This window comes from Erinaceus europaeus, chromosome 10 (assembly GCF_950295315.1).
Source record: "Erinaceus europaeus chromosome 10, mEriEur2.1, whole genome shotgun sequence".
In the NCBI taxonomy this organism is placed as follows: Eukaryota; Metazoa; Chordata; class Mammalia; order Eulipotyphla; family Erinaceidae; genus Erinaceus; species Erinaceus europaeus.
Window position 1 is genome coordinate 73,019,371 of NC_080171.1, and position 20,869 is coordinate 73,040,239.

General features: G+C 44.7%; 1 long non-coding RNA gene across 2 annotated transcripts in view; it reads left to right on the forward strand.

The window, feature by feature from the left end:
• Positions 1 to 575: 575 nt before the first annotated feature.
• Positions 576 to 20,869, forward strand: part of LOC132540890 (uncharacterized) — a 705,707-nt gene continuing 685,413 nt past the window's right edge. For both annotated transcript variants that reach the window (XR_009552037.1, XR_009552038.1), the window contains exon 1: positions 576 to 727. This is a non-coding gene — a long non-coding RNA (uncharacterized LOC132540890). The remainder of the gene's footprint in view (positions 728 to 20,869) is intronic.

A 20,869-nucleotide genomic window follows, 5' to 3' on the forward strand; every position in this document is an offset into this window, starting at 1 on the left:
AAAAGACAAGAGGGGAAAAAATGGGGGTTGGGAAATGGCTGCCAGGAGTTGTGGATTCCTAGTGTTATCACCAGCCTCCAGTAATAACCCTAGTAGCAATAATTAAAATAATAATAGTAGTAATAGTAATAATAATAAACAATAAAGTACTGGAAGGAGAAGAGTGGTGGAGTTGTGCTGTAGTCCAAGCAGGAAAGTTGCAAAGACACCTGGTGCCTACCTGGGTTTGAGTTTCTAGAAGCACCAACTGCTCTGCAGCCTTGCTTCCTTCTCCTCACAGGCAACTAACTGTTCATTTGAATACAATGTATAAACATTTCTTCTAGGGTCCTGCTGGAGGGAGAAAATTACTCCTCCTCCCCCAGTTGTCCCCTGCCTAACCTCTTTTCTGTGCAAAAAGAAACTTTTCACCTCTTCTGGTCCGTTTTATAATGAAGTCAGGGATCTGGAGGGTGGGGTAGGACATATGGCTCCCGCAGGTGGAGCCTCATTAGAGAGAGGGCAGGAGGGCACGAGGTGGGGGCAGGGAGCAGAGGCCGCTGGAGTTTGAGGGCGCTGCTGGCTTCGGAGAGAAGAGCAAGGTGTTCAGAATGCAAGTGGTCTTTGAAAAACCAAACCAAGGTTCCTCCTCCACCCCTGCCTCAGCTCCACAGCTCCTAGAGGACCAGAAGCGCAAACACTACCTTCTTGTCTCTGGTGAACCCTGGTTTCCGTGGCCTCCAGACTCGTAACTTAATACTTATTTTACTGAGACTCACTAAGCTCGTGGTGCTCTGGTAGGAGGACCGAGTTGCTGTTTGGAAACCTCTTTCTTTTAATATTTACTTATTTATTTGGCCACCAGGGTTATTGTTGGGGGTTTATGCCTACACAGTGAATCCACCGGTTTCCGCGGCCATTTTCCTTTCTCTCTCTTTCTCTCCCTTTTCTTAATTTGACAGGACAGAAAGAAACTGAGAAGAGAGGGTGAGATAGAGTGGGAGAGAGGCAGAAAGACACCTGCAGACCTGCTTCACTGCTCAGGAAACGTCCCCCCTGCAGGTGGGGAATGGGGGCTCGAACCCATTTACTCATGCATGGTAAATGTGTGCGCTTAACCAGGTGTGCCACCACCATGCCCCTTAAATTTATTATTATTATTATCATTATTATTATTATTACCAGAGCACTGCTCAGCTCTGTCTTTTGGTGGTGCTGGGGATTGAACCTGGGACATAGGAGCTTTGGGCATGAAAGTCTAACTGCATAACCACTGTTATCTCCCAGTCCTGAGACCACATTTTATTTACTTAGTATTTATAGGCTAGAAGTCTGTTCTAGGGGCTGGGCACCCAAAAATGGAAAAATTGGGAAGTTATGATGGAGAAAGTGGGGCTCTCTTAGGCATGGAAAATGGTAAGAGTGCTCTCTTGACCTGAATGCTTAAAAAAAAACTGTAACTGGGCTAGAGCAGTGGCTCAGCAAGCAAGCAAGAAGAGTGCAGGACTTGCTTACAGGAAGCCCAGGGTTGGATTTCAGGCATCAAATGTGGAGTGGTGACTCTCTCTTGCTTAACCTTGTACTCTTTCATGAAATAAATTAATTAAAAGAAAAAAGAAAGCTTTGGACCACTACTAATAGAGAAAACTTGAGGCCCAACCTTTTCTAATGGCTTGTTTTTTTTATGTTAGATGAAATATGGGAAAGGGGTAGGCAGTTTATAAAGCACAGTGTACAGATGTTATCTCAGTGTTCAATGAGAGATGACTTGGCAAGAAGGCACTGAAGATAATTTGGATGAAAAGGAAAATGCCAATGTGGATCCCAGTCATTTTTCTTTTTCCTCTGCTGTGGTTACAGTACTCTTTTGGAATGGAACCCTTGGAAAACAAAAAGCTTATAAAAAACAAGATAGTCACCTGTAACACCATCCTTCAAAGATACTCGGGAGAGGGAGAGGGGCAGAGAGAGATATATTGATTTTCCAGCATCCTGGATTGATGTGATGTCCTCAAAGAGTCTTGTTAGATTTTTCTTTTTTCCTTTCTGGAACAGCACAGAGAAGCATAACTGCAATCTTTTTTTGTTGTGCACTGTTATTGGTAACTCTGTAGATAACCTTGACTGCAAAAATTCTCATCACATTAGGGAGCATTGTGCCACGAGACAGTCATTCTCATCTTGGGGGTTGCTCTAGAGACATTTTCCAGAGTTTGGAGACATGCATGTGTCAGTGTGGCATTGGAGAATGACTTTAGGGCCTGGTGCAAGCATACTATTGAGTGGCCTCTCTGCCATAAGTTTTCTTTTCTTCTTTCTTTCTTTTTTTCCCCTTGTTTTTTTTTTTTTTTTGTATTTGAGATATTTGTTCTAATTAGGTGCATCTTTTCCAGGGTGATTAGAAGTGAAATTGACGTGACCAGGAGATAGCACAGTGATTATGCCAAAGACTCTCAGCCTTCCCAGGTGGTCCAGAAATTTTTTTTTTTTTTTTTTTTACTTTTCAGTTTTGAGAAAGGGAGAGAGATGTGGATAGAGAAGAGACAAAACAACACTGCTTCACCACCTGTGAAATTTATCCAGGGCCACCATTGTGACGTAGGGGCTTGAACCCAGGGCTGTGTGCATGGGTAGGTGACCTTTCTCAATCCCTTGAGACCCTTTATTATTATTTATTTATTTTTTATTGTTGATGTAACCAGGCGGAGGGGAGTAAGTTTCTACTGGGATCCATTGGGGATTGGACAGGATGCCAGTCACCCTACAGTGCAGCCAACAATTAATGGTGACAGTAACTTTGTGGCCTAAAACATCCTGAGTTTGAGTCACTTTTTGCTAAAACGCAACACTTCCAAATTTGGTTGCCATTAGAACTACATGGAAGAATCCTTAACCCAAAGATTGCCCTACCCCCATTCCTAATGGATGGGTCTGGGAAGAGGTTGAGAATTTGCGTGTTTTCCTAAATACCTACATGTCATTTAATATTTATTTATTAATTGGATAGAGACAGAGAAAAACTGGGGGTGGAGTGGTGGTGTGCCACAGTTCACTGCACATAGCACTAAGCACAAGGACCCATGCAAAGATCTGGTTTGAGCCCTTGGTTTCCCACCTGTAGGAGGGATGCTTCACGAGTGGTGAAGCAAGTCTACAGGTGTCTGTCTTTTCTCTGTCCTTTCTTTCTCCCTCCCGGTCAATTTTCCTGTCCTGTCAAATAAAAAAAATAAAAAAAATAAAAACAAAAAGCAGTGGCTTCGTAGTGCAGACCCTGAGCCCCAGTGATAACCCTGGAGGCAGAGAGATAGAGATAGAGATAGATAGATAGAGAAACTGAGGTCAAAGGGAGAGAGAGAGAGAGAGATAAAAAGAGAAGGGGAGACACCTGGAGCACTGCCTTGCCTCTTATGAAGCTTCCCCCTTCCCCTTGCAGGCGGACACCAGGGGTTTGAACTTGGGTCCTTGCGTCTGGCCACATGTGTGCTCAACTGGGTGTAGCACCATCTCTCCCAGTAATTTGCATTTCTAATGAGCTCTCAGGTGTTGTTGATGTTGTTGGTCTGCGAACCACAAACAGAGAACAATCACCTCCACGGAGGAGCTGAGTAGACACGCAGCAGCTGTGACTGGTTTCATATCAAGTGTAAGCACCATAATCTGTGCCCTCACTCATCTTTAATTAGGTTTCTCATAGATCTCTGGGATGTTGCAAACATCCCAGGGCAGAGGCCAGGTCTCCTTCTTCCTCTGCTGTGTCCTAGGTTGCTGAGAACAGGCCTCTTTCATTACTCTGGACCAGATGGTTTCATTTGGCTGAATGGACTTGGCATCCTATAAATGGCTCCCAGCACATCTGAGCGAGTCACTGGCTTAGAGGAGATTGATGGAGAGAGTGGAGAGATGAAGTCAGTGAACATGGGAAGAATTTTTTTTTGTGTGCTTGTGATTAAGACACTCCCCTATGGTGTCCTGAAAACTCAACACATCTGTGCATAGCTGTGCTGCTTTCCATGAAACATGGTGTCTTTGTTTTCAGAGAGGACACTCCTGGCCCAACCCCAAAACATTAGCCTATTGGTGCTGGAGTCAGGTTGATTTGTCATGTGTCACCACACTATTAGCAGGTCCAATGAGAGGGGAATTTGTCTCTTACGTTCCTGGGTTCTCAATTTTTGCTTCAAGGCTCTTTTCCCCCACTCTGTGTCCTGCTGTGTCTTCTCCATCCAGCATGACGGCAGTGCCCACCTTGCTTATGTTGTATTAAGACTTCGGATGGGGGTCAGGCAGTAGCGCAGCAGGTTAAGTGCATGTGGTGCAAAGTGCAACGACCAGCATAAGAATCCCGGTTCCAGCCTGGGCTCCCCACCTGCAGGGGAGTCGCTTCACAGGCGGTGAAGCAGGTCTGCAGGTGTCTGTCTTTCTCTCCCCCTCTCTGTCTTCCCTTCTTCTCTCCATTTCTCTCTTTCCTATCCAACAATGAATGACATCAACAACAACAATAATAACAACAACAAGGCTACAACAGCAAGGGCAAAAAGGGGGAAGAAAATGGCCTCCAGGAGCAGTGGATTCATGGTGCAGGCACTAAGCCCCAGCAATAACCCTGGAGGCAAAAATTAAACAAAAAAGACTTTGGATGGTGTTGTGATTAGATCCCTCAAGAAGAAAATCAGGGTAAGGTTGGACAAGGATGATGGTGGGCCAGGTCGGGACTGAGTGAGTCCAGGAAGCGGCCAGAAGCCTCAGGTCAAAACCAAAGGGATACATTGGCCCCTGGTGCTCCAGATGAGTTTAGGAGGTCAGAAATGAGAGGGAAGATTGGGAAAACACCAGGGACTAGGAGCAGCAAAGGACTCAGAACTTAAGTGAGGCTTGTCTTTGAAGCCCCTCTTGCTGGGCTAATGGGGAAAGCAGGTGTCAGTCTTTGAAGTGTTAAACTAATTAATCTGGATGATGGGGCTGACTTTAGGGCCAAAGAAAAACAACTAATAGTTTTCAAGGTGGAGAAAGCTTGCACAGGGGATTTCAAAGCGACTGTTAGTATTTCTTTCCTCATTCTGTGCTTCCAAGATTTTGTTTCTACTGTTTAAAAAATTTTTTTTAAATTTTATATTACCCAAAAGCCAATATTTAACAAAGGGGGTAGAAAGTGACATAATTGAACATCTACTATTTCCTCCTTTTTTTTTTTTTCCTCCAGGGTTATCGCTGGGGCTCTGTGTCAGCACTATGAATCCACTGCTCTTGAGGCCATTTTTTCTATTTTTATTGGATAGGACAGAGAGAAATTGAAAGAGGAGGGAGAGATAGAAAGAGAGACACCTAAAGCCCTGCTTCACCACGTGTGAAGCTTTCCCCCTGCAGGTGGGGACCAGGGGCTTGTGCACTATAGTGTGTGTACTTAACCAGGTGCACCACTGCATGGCCCCTGAACTTTTTTTTCTTATAGAGACAGAGAGATAGGTAGATAGATAGATAGATAGAGAGGTAGGTAGAGGGAGAGAGGGAAGGAGAGAGGGAGTGAGGAAGAGAGAGAAAGAGACAGACAGACAGACAGACAGACAGAGAGGAGCTTCCTTCAGTGCAGTGTAAGCTGGGCTCAAACCTGTGTCATGCATATAACAAAGCTGTACACTATCCAAGTCAGCTATATCACCAGCCCCAAATCTACACTCTGTACCCATTTACCTATGTGAGATTTTGCTCTCCTGTCACTAAAGTGTGACATTCACCTCTGGATCATGGGTTGCTCTCTCCTAATCTGTTCAGGAATTTTATTTCCATATTGGGGGGAGAGGGCATCACCCCCTCTCTCAGTTGTGGGCTCAGTAACTCTACGATTCCAGCATGCTGAAGCTTAGTCACCTCTTGAGGAAGGCTTTTTGTTTTCTCTGAAAAATCCTACATAGTCCTCAGCCTATGAAGATAACCCATTCTGTTCTGATCTGCCGCAGTTTAGCAAGGGAGACCTGCCCTTTAAAGCACTGAACAGTGCTGTTGCTCAAGAATGCCCCTTCCTCAATGGGCCAGCGGGTGGTGGCACACCTGGTTGAGTACACACATCACCATGTGCAAGGACCCAGGTTCAAGCTCCTGCTCCCCCCCTGCCAGGTTCAAGCTCCTGCCTCCCCCCCTGCCAGTATGCTTTATGATCACTGAGGCAATGGGATGCATTGGATCGACCTTCTCGTGGTGCATCCTGTGAGTACCCATTCATTGGGGAAACTGATGATCCTTCCTAGCCGACTGAATCCACATGGATCCCAGTCACTTTCAAAGCCAGCAACAAGCAGCTCCTGACAGCTTTCAAGCTGACCTGTTGACTGGCTACAGAAGAAGGGCAAACGCTAGAAGAAGAACCGAGGCAATGCTGCAGGTGTCTCTTTCTCCCTTTCTGTCTTTACCTCTTGATTTCTGTCTCTATCCAATAGAATAAAAAAATCAAATTAAAAGATAATAATGTCTCTTCCTCACGCCGGTGATTTTGGTCGAGTCTGACTTACCCCATAGTACTGAGTTTATAGCACTGATGAGGCAGGGAGAGGTCTGGGCAGTAGCCGGAGGCAGCATCAGGGCAGAGGAGAAAGGCAGAAAGTGGAGCCCACATTGTAGGGGTCACAGGGGCCACGGAGCCCTAGGTTAATCAGTCCTCAAAGAAGAGCAACGTAGGGGATTATAGCATCCTGAAAAGCTGTGTACAAAGTATATAGCCCAATGGTATTTTTGAAAATTAATTATTAACTCATGATGGGGGGAGAGAGTAAGAACATCAGAGCTGCAGTGTGTACATGGACTCAAACTCAGGACCTCAGGCTTCAAGTTCAGTAAGTTCAGTGCCTTGCTCACTGCACCACTGATTTTTTTTTTTTAAATAGGGCAGATGAATGTACAAAGGTGACATTTCAACAGAACTCAAATAGAAAATTGTGTTCACTTAGGTAGTTTTTTTTGTTTGTTTTGTTTTTTTACTTAGGTAGTTTTTGTTTCTGAGACCTAGGTGTTGGGACGTGACAAACTTTCCAGATTTTGATTTAAAATACGGTATTAAATTTGTCAGTTTGTCAGCCAGCTTTTGAGTATCTGGAGATATCCACAAAACTTTTCCCATTTTATCCAGAAGGAGAGGTCTTAGCAAATGCACACAGTCCCAGGCATTGCAGTTATTAGTGGCTGGTGGAGTAGCTCACTTGGTTAGTGCTCTGTTTTTCCATGTGTGCAACCCTAATTTGAGCCTGGCCCCCATCGCATTGAAGGGATTTTTGGATTTTTGGGATTTTTTTTTCTTTCTCCCTGGTCTTATTAGCAAAGGGGAAAAAATCATACAAATGTAAATGTTCACTTATGATCAGTTGTTCAATTATGATCAGTTGTTGAATCTCCAAGTCAGAGTTTCCTTGATGGAGAAATCTGAGTTAGGTTAACAAGCTTTAATTTTTAATAATTCAGTGTCTGTGTCTCATAATCTCAAAGTTTCTGTTTCAGTGCCAGCTTCCTTGCCATATAATTTGACATTGCCACAGCACTTCAAATATGTCCTCCTTTTTTTTTTTTTTATTGCCACCCAGGTTTATCACTGGGTCTCCTTGCCTACATTACAAATCCAATGCTCCCGGTAGGCTTTTTTCTTTTCTTTTATTCTTTTTCTTTCTTACTTTTTATATTTTTTATATTTTAAATTTCTTTATTGGGGAATTAATGTTTTACATTCAACAGTATAAACAATAATTTGTACATGCATTACATTTCTCAGTTTTCCATATAACAATACAACCCCCATTAGTTCCTCTGTCATCCTTTTGGATCTGTATGCTCCCCTCCACCCACCCCAGAGTCTTTTTGATATAACAAAGAGAAATTGAGAAGAGAGGGGGAAATGGAGAGAGAGAGAGAGAGAGAGACAGAGAGAGAGGCGCCTGCAGCACTGCTCATGAAGCGTCTCCCCTGCAGGTAGGCAGCAGGGGCTCAAATCACAGTCCTTCTGCATGGTGACGTGTGTGCTCAACTGGACCCCCAAATATGTTCTTTAAAATGTTTTAATCTTCCCAGCTTACATTGGTGGGCAGTGGACACCCATTTTCTGTGGCCCCAGATCCCTTTGTAGCCTGCCTGACCCAGTATCTGGCTCTTAACATTTTGCTGTTAAGGGAAGCCTGACCCATAGTGACTAGGCTGTCACATGTGTCTCCATGTGGTGACAGATGCCAAGCCCACTTCCCTCTCACCTTACAGATGATGCCTGTGAATGGGACAGTTTTTTTGCTTCCCTCCTTGCCAGGCCGACATGCTGCTCAGAGGATCCCAAAGAAATCCTGCTATCTATGCTCAGTGGGCAGACCAGTGTCTCAGCTCCCTGAGACAGGAATACTGGTTTCTTTCTCTGCTCAGCATAAGCAATAGTCTGGCTGTAAAAGCAGGAATACAACCCCAGCCTTCACCCCCCTGATTTCCAGGCAGGTTCCTCTTTGCTTTTTGAATAGCAAAGCCCCACCCCCACCCCCAAGTCAGGTGACTCATGTTAGTTCAGGGGAGGTTATCTTAGCTTGTAAGCTTTCAGGAAGGCAGCTCCTGTGTCAGTATTTTCACTCAAGTTAGTGGCTCCCAGCTGGGAGTCAGCATCATAGATTTGGGGGGGGTCCCACTGAGTTCCTGATATTTTTTTTTGCTTCTGGGGTTGTCACTGGGGCTTGGTGCTGACACCATGAATCCACCACTCCTGGTGACCACTTTTCTTTCTTTTTTTTTCCTTCTCCACTTTTTTCTTTTATCTATTTTATTTGACAGGACAGAGAGAAATTGAGAGGGAAGGGGAAGATGGAGAGAGAAGGGGGGTGGAGAGACTCCTGCAGACCTGCTTCACCATTTGTGAAGGGTCTCTGCTGCAGGTAGGGGGTAGGGGCTTGAACTCAGGTCCTAGCACATGGTACTGTGTGCACTTACTTAACTGGGTGTACCACCACCTGACTCCCACATCTTGGGCTAGGCCTGAGAATGTGCATCTCCAGCAAGCTCCCATGTGGTGCTAATGCTTCTGGTGCAGGAGCCTCACAGCTTTCTGATAGTATATTGGGGAGAGGGATGGAATGGGGGAGACAGAGAAACAAAGAGGCAGGAGAAAGAGCTGGCTCAGTGTGAATTGTGGGAGGTGTGGTGGGGGGTAGTGAACTACAAATGGGTGCAAATAGAAATTCCTCTTTTCTCTGTGATGAAATGACTTCTTTCCCCATCCAGATTTTTTAGTTGTTGTCTGTCTAAGCCAGAGCATGTGAGCAGCACACGGTCCTTTTGTCAGCGCTGATTGGCAGGGTTAGCGTAACTAATGGCAAATCAGGGGCCAGTAACCAGGCAGCTGAGCCATTGGCGGAGACATGTTGATGTGATTTATTTAAATTTGCTTGATTTTTTTTATTCCAGTAGGTAAATGACAGTGTCCACTCTGTACCACAGGTGCTTGTGTGTGTGTATGTGTAGACATTTAAAATGACAAATCAGGTTCAAGTAAAAAATTATGGGTCTGGGGGGTCGGGCAGTGGTGCAGTGGGTTAAGCGCATGTGGCGCAAAGCACAGGGACCGGCGTAAGGATCCCGGTTCGAGCCCCCGGCTCCCCACCTGCAGGGGAGTCGCTTCATAGGCGGTGAAGCAGGTCTGCAGGTGTCTATCTTTCTCTCTCCTTCTCTGTCTTCCCCTCCTCTCTCCATTTCTCTCTGTCCTAGCCAACAACGAATTGCGTCAACAAGGGCAATAATAATAACCACAATGAAGCTACAACAAGGGCAACAAAGGGGGGGGGGGAAATGGCCTCCAGGAGCGGTGGATTCATGGTGCAGGCACCGAGCCCAGCAATAACCCTGGAGGAGGAAAGAAAAAAAAATTATGGGTCTGGGTGGCAGAACATCTGGTAGAGCACACATGTATCATGCACAGGGGCTCAGGTTCAAGCCCCCCCAGGTCCCCAAATGCAGTGGGGAAGCTTCAAGAGCGGTGTAGCAGTGTAGCAGCTGTTTCTCCTGCTTTGTCTCTCTCCCTTTGTTTTTCTCACCCTCTATGAAAGAAAAAGTAAAAGAGACAGAAGAAAAATGGTCACTAGGGATAGAATGGCACACTCATTGTGCAGGCCTTGAGCCCCGCTAACTCTCATCCACCAAAAAAAAAAAAAAAGAGATTCTGTGGGAGTGCATCCATAAAACAGTAGCTTTTTAAAAAAAATTCTTTTAAAAATTAAATTTTTTTTTCATTTATAAAAAGGAAACATTGACTAAACCATAGGATAAGAGGGGTGCAACTCCATACAGTTCCCATGACCAGAACTCTGTATCCCATCTCCTCCCCTGATAGCTTTCCTATTCTTTAACCCTCTGGGAGTATGCACCCAAGGTCACTGTGGGATGCAGAAGGTGGAAGGTCTGGCTTCTGTAATTGCTTCCCCACTGAACATGGGTGTTGACAGGTCGATCTATACTCCCAGCCTGTCTCTCTCTTTCTGTAATAGGGTGGGGCTCTGGGGAAGCAGGGCTCCAGGACACATTGGTGGGGTTGTCTGTTCAGGGATGTCTGGTTGGCATCATGGTAGCACCTGGAACCTGGTGGCTGAAAAGAGAGTTAACATACAAAGCCAAACAAATTGTTGACCAGTCATGGACCTAAAGGCTGGAATAGTGCAGATGAAGAGTTGGGGGAGGTCTCCATTTTGTAGATAGCTAGTAGGTCTATTTTAGTTATATTCCAAAGGGCCTGTGGCTATACTAGTTTTCTTTTTCTTTTCTTTTTTCCCCTGAGCCTGAAATCTATACGCCAGTGGATCCAAGTTATTGTCTGGGGAGATGATGTCATGGCTGGATCCAGAAAGCTGGATCAGAGAAGAGAGTAGCTCCCAAATATGGGAAAGTTGTATAAATATTGTTGACTGTACACCCTATCGATTTGATCTGATCTGATCTGGGGCCCATATTCAGCTTAGGAGCCTATGTGACCTCTGAATCCCTCTATATCTGAGCTCACATTCTGTGGTCATGAGTAGAAACTTTCCAAGCTGCCCCAATATCAACTTACCTTCCTCAGGTGTAGCATAGAGTATGTTGTCTAGCCTCCCTTCAGAGGATGGAACATTCTCTACCATTGTTGATCCAAGTTGAGGGCAAGGTCCTATGGGGCCCACAAAGGGGTCTATTGTGTTGTTCCTGATAGGAATGACCAGTAACAATGGAGAGAGGGATTTATTCGAGGTCTAGGCCCATCAAAACCACTAGCTTCTAAAATGAAACCCTTTTGTATCTGTAGAAAGGATGGCAAAACAGATGTGGAGGTTTATGAGGAAATAGGGATCTTCACCTCCCGTTATTCTTCAGGTGTGTGCACTGTTCAGTTTCTTATGGGACACAGCTTCTTGCTGCAGGTGTCTGGATGCTGATGTTTTCTCCTTACTGTGTTCTAAACTAACAGTTCTGAACTAACAAGAAGGTTATTTTGATGGTTTCCGTTCTAGAACTAAGGATTGTTAGTCCGGGAGACTAAGGGAGATGCCAAAAATGATTTCAAACCAGAGAGATGTCCCATACTTCAATTCCCAGGCTATGTCTGTTTTTTTTCAATGCTGCTTTTCCACCCGGATGGCCTCTGTTAAAGCAACTTTTCTTGTGAAGGAACATTTCCAGTAAATATGCTGTAGTTAGGCTTCACTCCCACCTAGAACCAGGATCCCCTTAAGATCCCCTTGAAATTCTTTGAGGGAGGAAATGTTGTGGAGACAATGTAGCATCCATGTGCCCCCCTTCATTGTCATGCAGACACACAAAACGTGGCTGTTATTTGAGCATCTTTAAATCTGACCTGGACTTTTATTTTCTTTCTGTTAAAAGAATATTTATTTATTTACTCATCAGAGAGAGAAAGAGGGAGAGAGAGAACCAGAGTGTCACTCTGGCACATGGGTTGCTGGGATTAAATTTAAGCTGGTGTTTCCCTCCTATCCTGAAGTATTCACCCCTCAGTTTGATAGAATGACAGGGAGGCCTTTCCCTCCTGTCTTTCACATAATGACTGTGAAATACCAAATACCTTCCACAAGAACACAGAGGTTTTGTTCTGTTCTGTTTCTAATTTAGGGACAGTAAGTCTCCAATGCACCACCCTCCAGCAGAAAAAAGGAAAATTTAGCATGGAGTGACTGACAAGGTGAGGTCTTTGTTTGGTTGTATTTCAAGCCTTGCACTTTCTGAAATCCCTAACACTTGGACTATAAATCACGAGAAGGTGGATGTCCTCTGAAATGAATTTTGCATGAAATGTCAGCCAGTTTTGAGGGGACAGCTACAATATTTATGACTGGAGGTATTTCTTAAGGGAGGCAAAAGGAAATGGAGCCAATATAGCTTGGCTAAGGAACAAACTGAAGATGGCAAATGTCTTTCACCTATTCAGGTATTTGGCTTCTGCCATTTTCAAAGCATATAAGACCAAAGATGTTCAAAGGGTAGGAGACTGGAGTGTTTCTCTATGTGGGTCAGTGGTGGGCTAGAAGAATGCAGGTGACCATGTCCAGGAAAAATAAACCAGAAGGGGCCATGGGCCTGTGATTGCTAATAGGGAGATTGTTTTACTAAGTCCTTTAGTTTTGAAAAGCAAGCTCCTGTTTATTCAGGAAGGAAATGTTGTGGAGATAATATAGCATCCATGTGTTCCACTTCATTGTCATGCAGACATACAAAATGTGGCTGTCATTTGAGGATCTTTAAATATGACATGGATTTGTACTTTCTTTCATTTAAAAGAGTATTTATTTGCTTATTAATCAGAGAAAGAGGGAGAGAGAGCCAGAGTGTCATTCTGGCACATGGGTTGCTGGGATTGAACTCAAGACCTCATGCTGGAGAATTCAATGCCCTGTCCACTGCATCACCACATGGGACTCTACAAACTTGTATTTTCAAAGTGTTCAAACCTCAAATTGTAGAGGTGAATCCTAAGAATTCACATTTACATTGGTAACTGATTGAGGGCTGCCAACTTCTCTTCTACAATGTGGACATAACAGTGCATCCAGAGATGGAGAAATAGTTCACTTGGACAGTGCGCTGCTTTGCCATGTGTGTGTCCCAGGTTAGAACCCAGGCCATAATGCACTGGAGGAAGCTCCGGTGCTGTGGTCTTTTTCAGTATCTCTTTGCCTTTCTGCTGTTTCTGTCCATATGTAGAAAAAATAAATCCTGTCATCCTTTACTGCCATCATTCTCTCTTTTCACAGAATGTTCAGGCAGGCAAGGGCCCTAGAGAATGATCAGTCATTCCTGAGGGAAAGACAAGTGGATTAAACAACAGCCATGCAGCAAACTGATGGCATCTATTTCTCATCAGGAACTTGGGGTGTCTACAAATAACAGTGTAGTCACACTTGATCATTGTCCCCGCTTTTGATCTGATGCTGGGGTGTGGATCCAGGTTCTCACACATAGGTGATGCTGTTGAGAAGCCTCTTTGACCCCATTTTTTTAATACTTTTTTGCCGTCACGCTCTGGGATGACTTTTGTAGACAGAGAGACAGACACAGAGACATTGAGGTTGAGAGGGAAATACACTCTAGCACCAAGGCTTCCTCTACTTTATTGGGGTCAGGCCCCAAAATGGATCACAGTGTTTGACAAAGCTGGTGTACTGCCCAGGTGAGCTACCTTAATGGCCAATGACCTGATTTTCTTTTCTCGTTTTTAAATACTTATTTATTGGATAGAAACAGACAGAAAATGAGAGACGAGAGGATAGGAGAGTAGAGAGAGACAGAGACAGAGAGAGACACCTGTAGCACTGCTTCACTGCTCAAGTTTTTCCTCTGCAGGTGGGGGGTAGGGGACTTGAACCAGATGCTTGGGGTGCTCCTGGGTCAGTTTTCTATTTTTTTCTTTTGAGAGGGGAAGAAGTAGATACATAGAGAAAAGAAAGACCACAGTACTGCTACATCACCCTTGGAGTACCCCCGGCACCATTTTTGGTGCTCCCATGTGGTGCTGGGGCTCACACCTGAGGCTTCAAACACAGTAAAGTCTGCACTCTCCTGGGTACGCCATCTCATGGCCCCAACAGTTCTGAGTGTAGCATGCGAGAGCCAGGCTCTGCTCTCCTCTCAGTGTTCATTTTGTGTGGACTGGCTTATTTGCTAGCACAGAAATTCTTGAGGCTGAGGTGAGTGTCCATGAGTGTCAAGCATCTGTGATGCTCATTTTCATGGCATTGAAGAAGAGAACACACTGGTTATACAGAAATATGCACAAGGCAGCAAGGCAGGTTTTCTGTACACTTAGTTGCCATAGCCAACAGTTTGGGCATCACTTAAAATTATTTATTTAATTTTCTGAGAGACACAAGGGGGGAGGGAGGGAGGGAGGGAGAGGGAGGGAGAGAGAGATCTCCCACAACACTGCTCAGCTCTGGCTGTGGTGGTACTGGGGATTGAACCTGGGGTTACAGAGACTCAGGCAGGAAAGTCCTTTGTGTAACCATTATGTTGACTCCCCAGTCCAACTTGCTTGCTTATTTATTTGGTTTTGATTGAGACAGAGAGAAGTTGAGAGGGAGGGGAAAGGTAGAGAAAGAGAGACACCTGTAGCACTGTGCCACCATTTGTGAAGCAACCCCCCTGCTGGTGGGGAGCCAGGGACTTGAACCTGAATTCTTTCTTTCTTCTTTTTTTTTTTTTTTTTTTTTATCCTCCAGGGTTATTGCTGGGCTCAGTGCCTGCACCATGAATCCACCGCTCCTGGAGGCCATTTTTCCCCCCTTTTGTTGCCCTTGTTGTAGCTTCGTTGTGGTTATTATTATGGCCCTTGTTGACGCAATTCGTTGTTGGCTAGGACAGAGAGAAATGGAGAGAGGAGGGGAAGACAGAGAAGGGGAGAGAAAGATAGACACCTGCAGACCTGCTTCACCGCCTATGAAGCGACTCCCCTGCAGGTGGGGAGCCGGGGGCTCGAACCGGGATCCTTACGCCGGTCCCTGCGCTTTGCACCACATGCGCTTAACCCACTGCGCCACCGCCCGACCCCCTTGTTTTTGTTTTTTAACCTCCAGGGTTATTGCTGGGGCTCAGTGCCTGCACTACGAATCCACTGCTCTTGGAGGCCATTTTTTTCCGCTTTGTTCCCCTTGTTGTCATCATTATTGTTATCATTGCTGTTGTTGTTGCTGTTGGACAGCACAGAGAGAAATTGAGAGGGGAGACTGAGGGGGGGAGAGAAAGATAGACACCTGCCAACCCGCTTCACCGCCTGTGAAGCGACCCTCCTGCAGGTGGGGAGCTGGGGGCTCGAACTGGGATCCTCCTGCCAGTCCTTGCGCTTTGCGCCATGTACACTTAACCCACTGCACTACCTCCCGACCCCCACTGGGGGTTAATGTTTTACAGTTGACAGTAAACACAATAGTTTGTACATGCATAACATTTCTCAGTTTTCCACATAATAGTACAACCCCCACTAGGTCCTCTGTCATCCTTTTCTAGGACCTGTACTCTTCCCTAAACACCCACCCACCCACCCCGGAGTCTTTTGTTTTGGTGCAGTAAACCAACTTCAGTCCAGGTTCTGCTTGGTGTTTTCTCTTCTGATCTTGTTTTTCAACTGCTGCCTGTAAGTGAGATCATCCCATATTCATCCTTCTGTTTCTGACTTATTTCACTTAAAATGATTTTTTTCAAGCTTTATCCAAGATCACCTGAAAATGGTGAAGTCACTGTTTTTAATAGCTGAGTAGTATTCCATTGTGTACATAGACCACAACTTGCTCAGCCACTCATCTGTTGTTGGACACCTGGGGTTGCTTCCAGGTTTTGGCTTACAGATTATGCTTCTATAAATGTAGGTATACACAGAGCTTTTTGGATGGGTATGTTGGGATATATCCCCAGGGGAGTCGGGCACAGCGGTTAAGCGCACATGGCACAAAGCACAAGGACCAGCCTAAGGATGCCGGTTTGAGCCACGACTCCCCCACCTGCAGGGGAGTCGCTTCACGTGCAGGGAAGCAGGTCTGCAGGTGTCTTTCTTTCTCCCTCTCTGTCTTCCCCTCCTCTCTATTTCTTTCTGTCCTATCCAACATTGATGACATCAATAACAATAATAACTACAACAATAAAAAACAAGGGCAACAAAAGGGAATAAATAAATATTTAAAAAAAATTTAAAAAAAAGGTATAGCCCCAGGAGAGGAATGCAGGATCAAAGGGCAGGTCCATTTCTAGCCTTCTGAGAGTTCTCCACTTTTTGCAATTTTTATATTACTGGCTTTAAACACCTTACCTCAGCTTTTCACCATAGATCTGTACATCTTCACCTCTGACATGTGTCTCTTGTATGTGCAATGTAGGCGTTTTCTGCTTTTTAAAATCAATGCATCCACTTTGTGTCTTTGAGTTCACACCCTCCATATTTAGGGTGATAATTGATACCATGCTGCTTAATTATTGCTATTTAATCTTTCTGTTTTCTGGTAGTTTTGTTTTCTTTCCATGAATTTCTATGTCTGTTTTTTGTAGGATGGTTTTCTCTCAAGTGTGTGTCTCTCTCTCTTCCTCCCTCCCTCCCCACCACACCTCTACCACAGTACTGCTCAGCTCTGACTTATCATGATGCTGGAGATTGAAGCTGGGATCTTTGTTGCCTCAGACCTAAAAGTCTTTTTGCAAAACCATTATCCTCCAGAGTTTTACTGGGACTTTGTTGCTGTAGCAGACTGATAATTTCTCTCTCTTTTAATCATTAATGGTGAGAGACAGAGAAAGAGAGACACCACTGCATGGCACCCCACTGCATGTAAAGATTCCTTCATGAGTGACACTTCAGTGTGACCAGGGGCTCAGATCCAGATCCTTAAGTTCAGCAGAGTGTGCTATCTCTTGGCCCTTCAGTTGTTTTTCTAAGTGTCTCTGCTCTTTTTGTCTTGAGTTGCCAAGAGGCTTGATTCAGTCCATCTGTGTCTCAGAGAGTAATTTTTTATGTCCTTCTTTTTGTATTGTTAATTGAGTCAGCTTTTATTCTTTATTATTATTCATTTATTTATTCCCTTTTGTTGCCCTTGTTGTTTTTTTATTGTTATTTTTTAAAAAATTTTTTATTTAAGAAAGTATTAATGAACAAAAACATAAGGTAGGAGGGGTACAATTCCCACCACCCAATCTCCATAACCCACCCCCTCCCATGATAGCTTTCCCATTCTCTAGCCCTCTGGGAGCATGGACCCAGGGTCGTTGAGGGTTGCAGAAGGTAGAAGGTCTGGCTTCTGTAATTGCTTCCCCGCTGAACATGGGCGTTGACTGGTCGGTCCATACTCCCAGTCTGCCTCTCTCTTTCCCTAATAAGGTGTGTCTCTGGGGAAGCGGAGCTCCAGGACACATTGGTGGGGTCTTCAATCCAGGGAAGCCTGGCCAGCATCCTGGTGGCATCTGGAACCTGGTGATTGAAAAGAGAGTTAACATATGAAGCCAAACAATTTGTTGAGCAATCATGGATCCCAAGCTTGGAATAGTGGAGAGGAAGTGTTAGGGAAGTACTCACTGTAAACTCTAGTGTACTACTGCTTTCAGGTATATCTTTTGCAGTAGTTTATGGATACGTGTGCACATAAGCTCTCTCTCACAGAAACTGGTGTATATCTAGGTTATGGGACTTTGTTAGAAAGTGAACTACCTGAGATGAAATTAGAGTGTACTATAAAAGGAAAGGTCTCACCCGAGTAATGAAGCTGAAGGGTTGTCATTCCACACGTGAAGTCTCTGGACACAGTCTGAGGTGAAGCATGTTGAGGTGGCAATCGTTGCGTTGGTTAGGTTGTGATAGGCGGATGCAATATTATTTGGTTTGGATTGGGAGATGCATATGGGAAAGTGGGCCCTATCCAAGGGTTCCAGGACTGGGGGAAGTAGGGGCTCTATAGTGGAGATGTGAGGTTCCTGCTGTCTTAGGGTTCAAAAAGACAATCGATAGTTAATGTTATCATCACATTATTTGTTAATTTGGTTAACTTTGAAAAGTCCTTTTGTTATGGTTTGCTGTACAGTATCCAGTATCTTGTATATAGCTGTGCTATTGGATGCTTCTAATCTACTTGGTCTAGGCTTTTGAGAGAGTCCGCATATCAAATACACAGCCTATATATTAAAAGGATTCAGTTTGTGTTTTGAGAAACTTTGAGACATACAATTGATTTTCCCCCTCTCATATTAACTACTGATTTATATGTCTACATTTTGCTAGGAGTGTACATAAACACCATTCCCACCATCAAAGGACTGTGACCCATCCCTCCCGCCCACTCCCACCCCCCACTGGCCCTGGAAGCTGCATGTCTACCCCGCACCACTGGGTTTTTACTTTGGTGCCCTACTTACAATTTGATCAGGTCCTGCTTTTAGTTTCCCTTTCAGATCTTCTTAATCAACTTCTGTTGATGAGTGGGATCATCCCATACTTATCTTTTTCTTTTTTTTTTTTTTTAAATTTTTTATTTAAGAAAGGATTAGTGAACAAAAGCATAAGGTAGGAGGGGTACAACTCCACACAATTCCCAACACCCAATCCCCATAACCCACCCCCTCCCATGGTAGCTTTCCCATTCTCTATCCCTCTGGGAGCATGGACCCAGGGTCGTTGAGGGTTGCAGAAGGTAGAAGGTCTGGCTTCTGTAATTGCTTCCCCGCTGAACATGGGCGTTGACTGGTCGGTCCATATCCCCAATCTGCCTCTCTCTTTCCCTAGTAGGGTGTGACTCTGGGGAAGCTGAGCTCCAGGACACATTGGTGGGGTCTTCAATCCAGGGAAGCCTAGCCAGCATCCTGGTGGCATCTGGAACCTGGTGATTGAAAAGAGAGTTAACATATGAAGCCAAACAATTTGTTGAGCAATCATGGATCCCAAGCTTGGAATAGTGGAGAGGAAGTGTTAGGGAGGTACTCACTGCAAACTCTAGTGTAGTCCTGCTTTCAGGTATATATTTTGCAGTAGTTTATGGATACGTGTGCACATAAGCTCTCTCTCACAGAAACTGGTGTATATCTAGGTTATGGGACTTTGTTAGAAAGTGAACTACCTGAGATAAAATTAGAGTGTACTATAAAAGGAAAGGTCTCACCCGAGTAATGAAGCTGAAGGGTTGTCATTCCACACGTGAAGTCTCTGGATACATTCTGAGGTGAAGCATGTTGAGGTAGCAATCGTTGCTTTGGTTAGGTTGTGATCGGCAGATGCAATGTTATTTGGTTTGGATTGGGAGATGCATACGGGAAAGTGGGCCCTATCCAAGGGTTCCAGGACTGGGGGAAGTAGGGGCTCTATAGTGAAGATGTGAGGTTCCTGCTGTCTTAGGGTTCAAAAAGACAATCGATAGTTAATATTATCATCACATTATTTGTTAATTGGGTTAACTTTGAAAAGTCCCTTTGTTATGGTTTGCTGGACAGTACCCAGTATCTTGTATATAGCTGTGCTATTGGAAGCTTCTAATCTACTTGGTCTAGGCTTTTGAGAGAGTCCGCATATCAAATACATAGCCTATATATTAAAAAGATTCAGTTTGTCTTTTGAGAAACTTTGAGACATACAATTGATTTCCCCCTCTCATATTAATTAGCTACTGATTTATATGTCTACATTTTGCTAGGAGTGTACATAAACACCATTCCCACCACCAAAGGACTGTGACCCATCCCTCCTGCCCACTCCCACCCCCCACTGGCCCAGGAAGCTACATGCCAACCCCTCACCACTGGGTTTTTACTTTGGTGCCCTACTTACAATTTAATCAGGTCCTGCTTTTAGTTTCCCTTTCAGATCTTCTTAGTCAGCTTCTGTTGATGAGTGGGATCATCCCATACTCATCTTTATCTTTCTGACTTAGTTCACTTAACATAATTCCTTCTAGCTCTGTCCAAGATGGGTCAGAGAAGGTGGGTTCATTGTTCTTGATTGCTGCATAGTATTCCATTGTGTATATATACCACAGCTTTCTCAGCCACTCATCTGGTGTTGGGCACCTGGGTTGCTTCCAGGTTTTAGCTATTATGAATTGTGCTGCTATGAACATAGGAGTACACACCACTTTTTGGTTGGGTGTTATGGAGTCCTTGGGGTATAACCCCAGGAGAGGAATTACTGGATCATATGGAAGGTCCATGTCTAGCCTTGTGAGCGTTTTCCAGACTGCTCTCCACAGAGGCTGTACCAATTTACATTCCCACCAGCAATGTAAAAGGGTTGCTCTGTCCCCACAGCCTCTCCAGCATTTGTTGCTGCTGTCCTTTTTGATGTATGCCATTCTTACAGGAGTGAGGTGGTATCTTAGTGTTGTCTTAATTTGCATTTTTCAGACAATCAGTGACCTAGAGCAGTTCTTCATATGTTTGTTAGCCTTTTGGATGTCCTCTGAGGTGAATGTTTTGTTCATATCCTCTGCCCATTTTTGGATGGGGTCATTTGCTTTTTTGGTGCTAAGTTTGCTGAGCTCTTTTTTTTTTTTTTATTTAAGAAAGGATTAATTAATAAAACCATAGGGTGGGAGGGGTACAACTCCACACAATTCCCACCACCCAATCTCCATATCCCACCCCCTCCCCCGATAGCTTTCCCATTCTCTATCCCTCTGGGAGCATGGACCCAGGGTCAATCAGGGTTGCAGAAGGTAGAAGGTCTGGCTTCTGTAATTGCTTCCTCGCTGAACATGGGCGTTGACTGGTCGGTCCATACTCCCAGTCTGCCTCTCTCTTTCCCTAGTAGGATGGGTCTCTGGGGAAGCTGAGCTCCAGGACACATTGGTGGTGTCTTCAATCCAGGGAAGTCTGGCTCTTTATATATTTTGGTGATTAGTTTCTTGTCTGATGTCTGGTATGTGAAGATCTTCTCCCATTCTGTGAGGGG